This window comes from Myotis nattereri, assembly GCF_964212035.1.
Source record: "Myotis nattereri genome assembly, chromosome: 3".
Taxonomy (NCBI): Eukaryota; Metazoa; Chordata; class Mammalia; order Chiroptera; family Vespertilionidae; genus Myotis; species Myotis nattereri.
This window is the reverse complement of record NC_138077.1, coordinates 203,871,450-203,884,766: the sequence shown is the minus strand read 5'-3', so window position 1 is coordinate 203,884,766 and position 13,317 is coordinate 203,871,450. Positions and strand designations below refer to the sequence as shown.

The 13,317-nt window shown below is 47.6% G+C and overlaps 1 pseudogene across 1 annotated transcript in view; it reads right to left on the bottom strand.

Moving 5' to 3' along the window:
• Positions 1-1,799: 1,799 nt before the first annotated feature.
• The window catches only part of LOC308515607 (large ribosomal subunit protein eL29-like), a 50,195-nt pseudogene continuing 38,677 nt past the window's right edge, over positions 1,800-13,317 (bottom strand). Inside the window, exon 2 of the transcript in view lies at positions 1,800-2,355. The product of the transcript in view is annotated as a large ribosomal subunit protein eL29-like (transcript). The remainder of the gene's footprint in view (positions 2,356-13,317) is intronic.

The window sequence follows — 13,317 nt, the reverse complement described above, 5'->3', positions numbered from 1 at the left end:
GCTTCAGTTCCCAGCAGCTGGGTGAACAGAGGGGCCATGGACTGAGCTGGACAAGGCGGGGCAAGCAGCCTTGAGAGGGGAGAAGAGAGCTGGGTCTGTGACTTCTCATGCGAGTTAGTTTTGCGATGTCTGTTCAACCACCGAGGAAGGAATGGCAAGTAAGCAGCTGGGGAGCAGGGTCTGGAGATCGGAAAATGAGATCTGGCTGAAAGCCCAGTTGACATTTCCAAAGAACCCTATTAGCTCTTCTTTTTTTTTAAATTGCCAAAGTAATACATGCCAGTCATCCCCAAATCAAACCATTCAAAAGGGCACAGAGAGATGAAACTCCTGCTTCTCCAGCCCCTGTGCCTCCTCACTTCCAGGTCAAGTCCATATTGACTTAGCTCAGGAGAGGGGCTCCAACTGGGGCCAGGGGGCTGAAAACTCAAAGCCATTGGCAGCCTGGCCCAGCCCGCCTACCCGTGTGGGAGGCCACCCTCCATCTGAAACAGAGGACGTTTGCTAAGGCAGGCATAGGACGCGCATTGCCGCACAACCCGAAGTAACCAAATGCTGATGCTCCCCTGTGGCCAGAAAAGAGGATTTGGTTCCATTGGTGGTTGTTAACCCCGGCAGGCCCATCAGAATCTCCAGAGGAAGTTTAAAAAGGAGCAATCCCTGGGATCCACACAAGTCTTCCCACGTCAGAACCTCCTGGGTGTGGAGCCTGAAAGCCTTCCTTTAAAGAGCGTCCCAGGCGTCTGAGGCAGCAGGTCTACTGAGAAAGGAGCGATGCCCTTTGCACAGAATGGGAGGTTTTACGGGAGAAACAATATTACCTAAACGTTGTGCTGACTCGCATCCTATTGTTCAAGGTGAAGAGGAGTTTGCATAATGGTATGTGCAGTAGGATTGTTTTTTCCTCCTTTTGCTTGTGTTTTCTGCTTTTTCACAACAAGCAGGGATGAAAGGAATGAGAGCAATGCCTTTCAGGGGCAGGGGCGGGGGCGGGGGCAGGGGCAGGGGCGGGGGCAGAATAGGTCATGACTCCGATGCTTCTTCTCCAGGCAATTCGTTGTGCGGCCAGATGGGAAGATAGGGTTTTACTCCTTCTGTTCTTTGAATATTGTATTGAGCTCTCTAGGTGCCTGGCCTGCAGCACAAATGTGTTCCTGCTCAGTGGGCACTTAGTCAAGTAGAGAGACAGACATTCCTCAGGCATCGCATGGACGAGTAAGGAAATTACAAGCCGAACTAAGTTTCCTGCAGGAGAGAGACCCTCTCTTTGAGAGGGTTAATCATGGAATTTGACCCAGACTCCGGGGTCATGTAGGATCTCCCTGAGGAGGTGACCTCTGACATGAGATCTAAAGGATGAAAAGATCGAACTGGGTGAGGCAGAGGCAGGAAGAAGAGGGAACCGCATGTGCAAAGGCTCTGGGGCGGGAAGGAATCGAAGAAACAGAAATAGGGCCATAGTGGCTGGAGTGCAGGGGGGTGGGGGACCAGAAGGGCCTTGCAGGCTGTGTGAGGTTTGGGTCTTGATCCCGAGAGCAGTGGGGAGCCACCCGTGTTTCAAACAAGATGTCCCAATCAGATCTACGTTTGGATGGGGCCCACTCTGGCTGCTGTGAGGTGAAAAGATTAGCAGGGGTGGGGGGGACCCAGAGACAATACTGGGAGACCAGACAGGACACTTTTTTTTCCTTGCCGCAGGTTTGTTTGTACAAACAGCACAGGAGGGCACCAGTGCCACGCAGACAGCAGCCCAGGGGCCCCACCAGTCCTTCCGTCCTCACGTCGGCAGACAGAGGCCTCTACTGTGGGGCCTTCGTGGTGGCCTGGGCACCTTTGGGAGCCTGAGCTGCAGCCGCACCTGCAGCCTGGGGCTTGGTTTCCGCCTTGGCCTTGGCCTTTGGCCGGCAGAGCCTGAGCCCCTTGGCGATGCGGGAACCAGCACGTTTCCCAAGCTTGGGGTGAGCGATGTAGGGAGGTCGACTGAGTTTGTGGCTGCCGCCCTTTAGGATATTGGGCTTGACCTCCTTGGGCTTGACCAGGGCCTTGGTGGCCTCAGCGCGTGTGCTCATGGCCTTGGCGTTGTTGGGCTGCATCTTCTTCGGGCCCTTCTTGTTGTGCTTCTTGGCACAGCGCATGTTCCTTGGGAATTTGGGGTCTACCCCCTTAAGAGATTCATATCTTTGTGACCAGGATTTCTGGATGCCGTTTCTGTGCCATTTTTGCCACTGGTTGTGCATGATGTGGTTTTGGACTTGCCCATCTCTGCACCGAAGCCCGTGGCTCCCAAAACGCCAGGGACCGGAAGAGAGCCAGACAAGACATGTTTATGGAAGCCTAGGCCAGAGACGGTGGCACCTGCAGTAGGGTGTTGGAAAGACGCTGAGGAGAGGAAATGGGCAGTCCCTGGTGATGGACGGATATTGAGGGAGGGAGGGGGGGTGTCCTGGGGGACTCCCAGGTTGTGGCTCATGCAGCAGGGTGCAGCGGGGGCGGACTGAGGTAGAGGATCAGGTGGGGAGATCACGTGTTGGACTGGGACAGGTTGAGCTTGAGGGATGTCTGAGAGACCCGCGTGGAGATGTGGTACAAGCAGTTGGATGTACCCACCTGGGGCTCAGGGAGAAGCTGGGCGAGAATGAGGCCCGTAACCTTGACATCAGAGAGAGACACTTGAGGCCAGGCATTCTGTGTTGTGGGGACCTGCCTTGTGCACCGTAGGATGTTTAGCAGCAGCCCAGGCCTCTCTCCACTAGGTGTCAGTAGCAGCCCGCTCTTGTGACAACCACAAATGTCTCCCCACATCGCTGAATGCCCCTTGGAGGGCCAGCTGCCTCCGGTGGTGATACCCTGGGCTAGAGGTACACACCTGGGAGTCATCAGCATCTATGTGGGTGTGGGTGAGATCCCCCAGCGAGAGAGAATGAGATGGAGGGAGAAGAGGATCCGGGAGGAAGTGTTGGGTGCCAGCGTTTAATGGACAGATAAATTACAACGGGCCATCAACGAGCGAGGGGAGGCCGAGAGCCGGGGGGAGAGCCAGAAGCCAGAAATACAACCGAGGGAGTGTTTCCAGAAGGAGGGGTGGCCATGGGCATTAGGTGCTGCTGAGAGGAAGTGTCCCCAGCCTGAACAATGTCCACTGCGTTTGCCTGGGAAGCCATTCAGGTTTTATAGCAGATTGACCATCAGGGGGCAGCACGCCCTTGCAGGCAAGGACGTGGTGCAAACCCTCAGGTTTGGTACCCAGGAGAGCAAGAAGGTGGGCTGGAGGGGGAGCCCCAGTTGGGTGGGGAATAGGGTTAGGAGTGGGTGGGGTTCCCCCAGCTCAGGCGGGGTGGGGAGCAAGCTGGCGAGGACTCCTGGGGTGTCTCTGGAAATAGTCAGGACCGCTTTGTGGGCAGAGGGAAGAGCAGCCTGGATGAGTCAGAGGAAAATAGATCAATACTAGCCGTTTCCCTGGACCCAAAGGGGAACTGTGCTGGGTGACCAGAGGGTTCTGGGGAGAATGAGATGAAGAGCTCAGCTGAAGAGTGAGCCTTGCTGAGGGGGGTCTGGGAGAGGGAGAGGGAATTGGGCTGAGTCTGATAGGGCAGAGTTCAGGCTGGGATTGGGGTTGGGCAATGAGGAGTGGGGAGTAGGGCTTTGCAGGCTGGAAGTTAAGAAGCAGAGTTGGCAGCCAGGGAGCTAGGGCAGAGAAGCAGGGTAGAGGGGCCCCAGGAAAAGGGGTGGGGGGTGGGGAGGACTCAGCAAGCCTCCAGGAGAGTTAGGGCCCCGGATGCAGCCTCTGAGAGTCCCCAGCAGCCGGAGCAGGCTGAGCTGACCCCACCAGCCTTAAGCCCTCCTCTGTCCGGATGAGGCCTCTGGAGGGCCAAGGAGCTGGGGTAGGGCCGGTGCCCACCAGGCTTGATTCTCCTGCCAGCAGGTGGAATGGCAGCATCCCCTCCTCCCCTTTCCAGGCCCCTTCCCTTCCCTGCTGTTGTCTCCGTGGGCACCTCACCCAGAGCCTGTTCCCTCAGACATGGCGATCCATCCACACGAGCCTGCGAGCATGGCCCAGGCTGGGGTGACCAGCCAGACCCTGGCGGCCGGTGTGGACGGGGCTCCGGCCAGTATTGCCCTTCTTCACCAGGTCCCACCTGTGCCCTGAAGCTGGGCCTAAGCCCCAGGAGGGTGTCTGAGAATGACAACGGCCTCATCGCGGGGAACAGAACAGTTCCATTCGCACCCCCCCCCCCCCGCCCCCCGTGTTACAGGAGGAAACCAGAGCACACAGTTAGCGAGGGAAGCCTGTGGCAAAGCAAGGACTTGAACCCGAGACGCCCGGGTTCTTTTTCCTGGTGGGCAGCGTGGAGTGTGATAACCGGGCAGAAGCGGAGCACATCTCCAAGGGGGATCTTTCTGGGACAGAACACGTCACTCCCTCTCTGCGCCATTTCTGTGTCTGGGCACCAAAGTGTGGGAAACCACCTACTGTCTTCACTGGCAGAGAAGAGTAGACAGAGAACCCAGAAGGCTGGTGACCCTTGAAGCCCTGGCAAAGGTCAGGGCTGTGCACCCATTGTTAGTCCAGACAATGGTAGCCAAGCAACTTCCCCATTTATTATTATGTAAATTCTTGCTGATGGGCTAGTCTGCCTGTTACTGGAAATTGCCTGCCTAAGGGCTATGGGTGGATCCCAAACCAATAAAAGGTTGGTGTGGCCTGAGCACCAGTGGAAGTCCTTCCTCTTGAGTTGGACTTACCCGCCTGGCCCCCCAATATTTCCAAATTATCTCTTGTCTCTTCTCTTTCATTTGTGTGCGGCTCCTCTTCCAGATCCTGAACCCTGAACCACACGGGACGTGGAGGGAAACATTTACAACACAAAGTCTCAACTCCAAAGGATAAGAAACAAATGGAGCTGGGGACTGTTTAACACATTGTATGAGGTGGCCTCATCTTACTTTCAAAATTGGAAAAATAAGTAAGACAAGAAAAGAAAATTATAGGCTCATTTCCCCGATGAACAATGAAGATGAAAATCCTAAAGTATTGGCTACTGAATCCTATGCTTGTTTTTAATCATGGCCAAATGGAGTTTATCACAGATAAGAAAGGAGAATTAACCTCAAAAATTTCATCCATTAAGTTTTTCATGGTAATAGACTCAAGGAGGAAAAAAAAAATCACATGATTATTTCATTGTAGGGACACACACATAAAAAGCTTTTGATAAACTCAGCAATTATTGATGATTTTAAGTCTTTAAAATATTCTTAACTAGGAATAGAAAAATAACTTACAAAATTTTGTAAACAGCCCTAACCAGTTTGGCTCAGTGGATAGAGCATCGGTCTGTGGACTGAAGGGTCCCAGGATCGATTCCAGTCAAGGGCATGTACCTTGGTTGTGGGCACATCCCCAGTGGGGGGGGGGGGGGTGTGCAGGACGCAGCTGATTGATGTTTCTCTCTCATGGATGTTTCTAACTCTCTATTCCTCTCCCTTCCTCTCTGTAAAAAATCAATAAAATATATTTTTTAAAAAATTTTGTAAACATTATATGCCAAAAACTTAAAGCAAATAGATTCTTAATGGGCAAAATGATGCCTCTAAGATAAGAAAAAGCTGCCCAATATCACAGCCACTATTTAACTTGGCCTTGGGGTTCTAGGTGACATTACAAAGAAAAGCAAAAGAAGCATAGGATTGGAAGAGGTAAAACTGTCTTTACCTGCAGACTATAGTTACCTATACAGAAAACCCATGCAATAATTATCAGATAAAAGACCTACCTATAAAAATAGTAGCATTTCCCCATATTTCCTGTATCCATTTGGAAAATATAAAAAATATTTTTTAAAAATATAAAAATAGCCCTAGCCAGTTTTGCTCAGTGGCTAGAGCATTGGCCTGCGGACTGAAGGATCCCAGTTTTGATTCTGGTCAAGGGCATGTACCTCGGTTGCAGAATCCTCCCCGGCCCAGGGCCCTGGTCAGGGCGCGTGCAGGAGGCAACCAATCAATGTGTTTCTCTCACATCGTTATTTCTCTCTGTCTTTCCCTCTCTCTCCACTCTCCCTAAAAATCAATGGAAAAATATCCTTGGGTGAGGATTAAAATATATATATATTCATTCTAGGAAATTAGCTTCCTCTGCCTTTTTCTTCTTTGCCCTTACCAAAAAAGTTAGTCCTAAAGCCATTAGATGGGGTACAACAAAATGACATCTGTGCAGAGGGGCAGGCTGGGTGGGGTGTTGGGGCCCAAGTTGGGTAAAAGGAGTGACATATATTTCTCAGCTTGTCCACTGAGAGGGCCTGGGCCGGGGGGGAGGGGGGGGGAGGGGGCGGTGCGGGGGGGGGGGGGGCAGTGATACTCCAGCAGCAATGAGTACACCTAGTACTCAGATCCTGGTTTCTAAATACCAGTCTCCACTAAAAAGAACCAGATCTCCTTGAATGAATGGCTGATTCTAGGATTGGGGCAAAAAAAGTAGACATGAGCCTAAATCATGTTGTTATAAGAGAAATCAAGTAATTGCTCAAAGAATGATGGGGACATGTCAAAAGATCATGTCCAACTTGGAAACGCTCCCTCTAGTAAAAAATGAGTCAATTTGAGAGCAAAATAAATAATAGTAGCAGATTAAATGAAATAAAAAACCACGCGTCCATATTACTATAAATAAATACATGAATAAATTGAAAGTTTGATGAAAATAGAATATTTATATAATTTTAAAGAACCATTGTGCAAAATACTTTGAATTACAAGGGGAAAAAGTGTAACTTTACAACGGCAAAACCTGGCAGATACCACCTCAATCAAGGGATCAAAGTAAACTCCATTAGCAACGAGACAAATTGAAATGCTGGGTTTAATTACATCAAAGATTTCTGTTCAGTACAAGAGCCTATAAACAAAATTAACAGATGGAAAACTGATTTGTAAAAGATGTTTTAAAGATCTAAAGCTGCAGGGGATTAATATCTGGACTATACATGGAACTCCTGCAAATCAACAAGAAGAGGAACCAGACAGGGAAAATGAGCGAAGGACGTGAGTAGGCAGCTCACAGAAGGGGAACCCAAACGACTAACAAGATGTGAAGAGATGTTTAGATGCAAGCGCCATCAGAGACACATCATTGCGATGCCATTTCACATCCATCAGGCTGGCAAAAATGAGAGTTGGACAATTCTGAGCATTGGTGAGAATGTCTGGGGACACCCAGCCTTGTGAATTACGGATGGCAAGTGCAGCCGCTCTGGAGAACAGTCTAATAGTCTGCAGGCGAAATGAAGCATGCATATACTCTAAGACCCAGAAAGCTCAATACTGAGTTAGTATCTAGGTAGATTGAATAATCATTCCAACTTGATGCTCTCTCTCTTTGCCACAGCCTCAGGATGGGCAGAGAGAATTTCCCCACCCCCAGACTTTGGGCTTGGTCATACAACTTCCTTTGACCAATAGTGTGTTAACAAGTGAGACATGTAGATGCTGGAGATGTCCTTGTGTTTGTTCTCTTGTCTTTCTTCCATCACCATAAGACCCTTAGCCTAGGCTGGAGAGCCTGCCCAAGAATTGCATGAATACAGAGAGAAGAGGAGGAAAACAAACAAACACATAAAGAGCCATTCCTGCAGCACCATTTGAACACCTAGAGCCAACTGTTCCTGAAGCCAGAATTCCCCCTGGACTTTTCAATTATGCAAACAAATAAACTGTTTTATTTGCTTAAGCCATTTGGATTTGGTCTTCTGTCATTTACAACAGAATCCTGAGTAATTCATCTCCCTTACAGTATTTTAACTCCAACCTCACTGAATTACTCATCATCCCTTAAACATTCAGTGTCTCTCTGCTCTTGTCCAAATTCAATTTAGCTAATACTTTTATGAGCATATACCACGTAAAAGGTATAGGGTTCCAGGAATAAGTCCCAATACCTTGCCTATGTTAGATTTGACTTATTCAAACTAATGAATTTTTTCAAAGAACCAACTTTTAGTATTGAGTTGAATTTACTGCTCTTTTTCAGCTTCTTCAGATGGATGCTTTGTCCTTTTCTAATATATGCATTTGAAGGCTACAGATTTTCCTCTGAGAACTGCATTGGCTGCATCTCACAAGTTTTACTATCTTCATTATCATTCACTTTCAATATTTTCTGATACCCATTTTGATTTTTTCTTTGACCACTGTAATGTTCAATTTCCAGGCAGCTGAGGATTTTCTATTTTTCAATTTATAGTTTAGTTCAGGGGTCCTCAAACTATGGCCCGCGGGCCACATGCAAATACAAATATTGTATTTGTTCCCATTTTGTTTTTTTACTTCAAAATAAGATATGTGCAGTGTGCATAGGAATTTGTTCACAGTTTTTTTTAAAACTATAGTCCGGCCCTCCAACGGTCTGAGGGACAGTGAACTGACCCCCTGTTTAAAAAGTTTGAGGACCCCTTGTTTAGTTCCTTTGTGGTTAGAGAACACAGCCTAAATAATTTCAACCTTTTAAAATGTGTTGAATCTTTTTTATGGGCTAATATATGGTCAATTTTGATACATGTTACATTCACTTGTAAGTATGTATATTTTGAGTCTTCAGGTCAAATTTGTTAAGAAGACATCTCCAATTGATAATAACCCTTCTTATATTATATACCAGAGACAACCTCAGAGTCCTTCTCAACATAGGACTCCAAGCAGCCATTATCAACTGGCAGGTGTAAAGCAATCAATACCTATTTCCTGTTTAGTGTTCGGATTACAGGCCAGGTATCCGATTATCTGCATTCAGATCTTAACTCTGCCACCTCCTTGCTGTATGATCTTGGGCAAATTGACCTAACCTTTTTGATCCTCAGGTTCCTCGTCTGAAAAATGCTGCTAATAATAGCTCCCCTGCTGCCTATAGTTTTGAAGATTAAAGGAGAATAAAGTGTTTAGCTCTGTGACTGTCATTTAGTAAGCACTCTAGCTAGACATGTAGGCCCTTGTCTTGGGCTGAACTCCTCCACCCTACCTCACCCCAAGGAATAGAGTGAAAAAAATAAAATGGAATCACTATCGTCAAGCTGCTAAATTACTAAACGAAGGTTGAGGTATGTGGAAACAATGCTATTCTTGTTTTAACTAGCCTGGGAACTTAAACATCTGAACTGTTCAGTCTGCGCCAATGCCTGGAGATACATCAAACTTCCAGATAACCCTCTGGTTACACCTGAAGGACTGAGGAAAGAATGTTCAGGCATCCAGACCTCTGGTCACCTAGAGGATCGCCATCTTGGACCAATGCAGAGGCTAAGAATGCAGGACTGATTCTCCCCAAGAATGTACCTTTTACTATAAGAATTCTTAGCTTTTCTTCCTTCTTCAGGACACTCTGGGTGCTGCCTCCTTGTGTTTCTGGGTTGATCTTTATCATTTATTTCTAGGCAAAGCCTCCAGGCTCTTTCTGAATTTATTCGCCAACCCCTTCCAGCCTGAATCTGATCATCCCTTAATTAAGGCTCAGGTAGGATCAATGCCTCCCTGGTAAGCAGTGGCTATTAAGCCTTTGCCTGTTCTTGTTTGTTTTTGCTGCCTGACAACTGAACCTTTGTTCCTATTCTAGAGAAATCCCTTCCTTTGGAGTCATGGCAGCAGGCAGAACTGCCTCCCCCTTTAAAAGCAAAAATCTACAGATGTTTGTTTTCCCAGCTTTCCTCGTAGACTGGACATGGTCATGTGACCTTGGGTCTGCCAATCAGACATTCCCACTACAGACTTTGAATCAGAAGCAGGGCCAGAGCAGCTGGTCTGGAAGTGGCCTCCCTCATCTGGTGCCAGTGTGGGTCAGGATTGGCTTTGGGGCTTTGCTGTTCTTACCTGACCAGTCCTATGGGTCATTTTGGTGGCATCTTCGCCCTGAGGCCTCTAAGCCTGTTTCTTCTCCCACCTCCCAATACCCTGGAATGAACCTAATACCCTCCTATCAAGTTCCTTTGCTGCTTAAATCAGCCAGAGTTGGTTTCTCTTATAACTAAGACCCCTTCCAGGAGGTCCTCCTCCTCTCTCACCGCTAAGGCTCCTGCAGCACCCAGGGTCTCCCCCACTCCTTGCACCTGGCAAGCCTTGGATTGGACCCCAGTCATATCAGTTTATGCCTCTATCCTATCTCCCCACTTCAAGCTCAAAGTTCTCAAGCTAAAACTCTTGGGGCCAGAGGTGATTCCGAATTCAGAATTTTTCAGATTTTAGAAAGATGATATGGTGCATGTTCGGGGGCCACGCCCAGTAATCCCTACATTCATATATTCACAAACGGTGAGCTGTCCCATGTAGACTATAAATAGCTTGGCATCAGCTCAGATCAGGTTTTGCCATCAAATGAGTTTAGGTGGTAAAGTTAGAAAAACACAGTGAGTTTTCAGAGCTTTATGAATTTCAGAATGCAGACAAGGGACTGTAGGTCTGTAGTAAAAGCTAATGGCCAGTAGCAGCTGGCATTTGAGCGCTTACTATGTGCCAGGCACTGTGCTAAGTGTTAACCTTCACTCTCATGCCATGGTTTTCATGCCCATTTCACAGCTGAGAAAACTGAGCCTGAAATGTGAACAGAAGAGCGGAAACTACCTGACACTGGGAAGGGATGTTATTTAAATGGGTGAGAAAGTGGAGGCTCCGTGAGGAGGAGCAACCTGCCCTGGTTCACAAAGCACGGAAGCAGCTGGACAGGACTCTGAGCCACCCCGCAGTCTCCCGTTGAAAGAGGGCAACCCAGTGCCCAGGGGGCCAGCCCAGCCCGTCACCCCTGCCCCTGCCTCTGCCTCTCCTGCTTTGCAGAGCCTCACCTCACCTCACCTCACCCTTTCCCTTCTTTGTCCCAAATCTAGGTTTCCAGGAGCAGATAAGCACAGGAAGGACATGCTAGAGAAACAATTGTAAGCGAACAAATGGCTTCTCAGAAACTCACTCCCACAGGCAAATGTTGGCTTTGGCTTTGCTGACTGGTTATGAACATGCAGGTGCTGGGGAATGGACTCCTGGGCGTGGCTCTCTCTTCCCATCATCCTCCCTTTGAGTGTCTTTTAAGGCAGTAGTTCCCAGACTTGGGCTTTCACACACCTGCACGGTGTCAAAAGACACAGGTACTGACGTAGAATTACCACATAAAGGTATTAAAAAGCCACAACTCCCAGCAAACCTGCTCCATTTTTCCAGAAATTAAGGGCATTTTAATACCAGCACAGAGGCACACTTAACTTCACGAGATTTGCTCTTTTTTTTTTTGTTTTTTTTTTGCTGTGGGCAACATTTAGCCTTTAATCACCAACACAGCTGTCCTGGTCCCCCAGCAGTTGGCTGACCTCTGTTTATGCGGGAAACTCCTCCAGGTAAGAAGCCACACAGGTAACCTTCAGCCTCAGCCATCCGTCTCTCCCTCATTCTGGAACAATCCCAGCTGCCTGTAGTCAACGCTCACTTTGGGCTGGGACCAGAGCTCAGCGCCTTCCACAGCACAAGAGGCAATCCTGGTTCCCAATCTCATTTTCCAGGGAGAGACCGATGGCTCGGGGTAAAGTCATGTGGCCAAGGTCCTCCATCTAATTCAGTGAAAGAGCAGATATTTAATCTTGAGTCCACCTAGCTCCAGATCCACACCCTGTAATACCTTTCCGAGAAACACGAATGAACAGGGTACAAAGAGCTCTGACTGTGCACAGACTTTAGTTCAGGGAGAGGGTCCTGGGAACTCCTCCAGGGTGGGGCAAAAGTAGGTTTACAGTTATTTGTATAGAAAAATAATACAATTACTAATAAAGAATCATACAAGAATAAAACTCTGCGTGTCGCACACTTACAACTATAATTTTGCCTCACCCTGTATTTGTTAACAAGCAGAACAGACTGTTGGGATAAGGATCTGGAAGTTTCCAAAGAACTTTGATTCACATGGTACTTGGACCCATGGAATGCACACTGGGACTATCTGCCATGTTCCCATCCCTCTGTTGAAAGAATTTTACAGAGGCCTGTAGGCTTCACCAAGAGTTACCAGTTGCTAACGTTGTACCACCTTTGCCTTCTCTCTGTATATGTCAGTACTGGCCGATAGACATTTCGGTGATGAAAGACAGGCTTATGCCAACTGGCCATACTGTAGCCACTAGCCACATGTGGTTACTGAGCACTTAACATGTGGCCAGTGGAACTGAGGGACTGAACTTTAAATTTTATTTATTTTTCATTAATTAAAATTTAAGCATAAAGAGCTCCATGTGGCTAGAGGCAGCTGTACTGAAAGGGACAGCAGCAGGCCAATACATTCTTTTATTTTGCTGAACCGCTTGAAAATGAGCTGGCCCTGGCCGGTTTGGCTCAGTGGATAGAGCGTTGGCCTGCGGACTGAGAGGTCCCAGGTTCGATTCTGGTCAAGGGCATGTACCTGGGTTGTGGGCACATCCCCGGTGGAGTGTGTGCAGGAGGCAGCTGATTGATATTTCTCTCTCATTGATGTTTCTGACTATCTCTCTCCCTTCCTCTCTGTAAAAAATCAATAAAATATATTTTTTTAAAAAAGAAAAGAAAAGAAGCTGTATACATCATGAGACTTCATCCCTAAATGCTCCAGGCTCTGTTTCTTTAGAACAAGACATTTTCCTACATAGCCAGAATACATATCACATCTAAGAACTTTTTTTAAAAAAAATATGGTTTTTTATTGATTTTTAGAGAGAGAGATAGAAACATCAATGAGAGAGAAACATCATCAATCCGCTGCCTCCTGCACGCACTCCTCCTGGGGATCGTGCCCACAACTGGGCAAGTGCCCTGACTGGGAATCAAACCATTGACCTTTTGGTTCCTGGGTCGACACTCAACATCTGAGCCACACCAGCCGGGCCCTAGAACTTTTTATAACAAGCGTATTGAGCTACAGTTCACGTACCATATAGTTCACCCACTTAAGGTACATAATTCAACATTTTCAGTGCTTTTAGAGTTGTGAAAGCATTGCCACAATCAATTTTAGGATATCTTTGTCACCCTAAAAAGAGACCCGTGCTCATTAGTAGTCACTTTCCACTTCCCCTGACCCCCATCGAAGCCCTAGGCAATTGCAGTCTACTGTCAGTCTCCATAGATTTGCCTCTCCTGCACAGGCTGGATAAATGGAATCACACTGTGTGGTCCTTTGTGCATGGCTTTTTTCAGTTTGCACAATGTTTTTAAGGTCCATCCATGCAGTAGCATCTAACAGCATTTAATTTATTCTTTTAAATTATTAAGGTAAAGTTCACATAACAAAATTCACCATTTTAAGGTATGCAATTCAGTGGCTCCCAG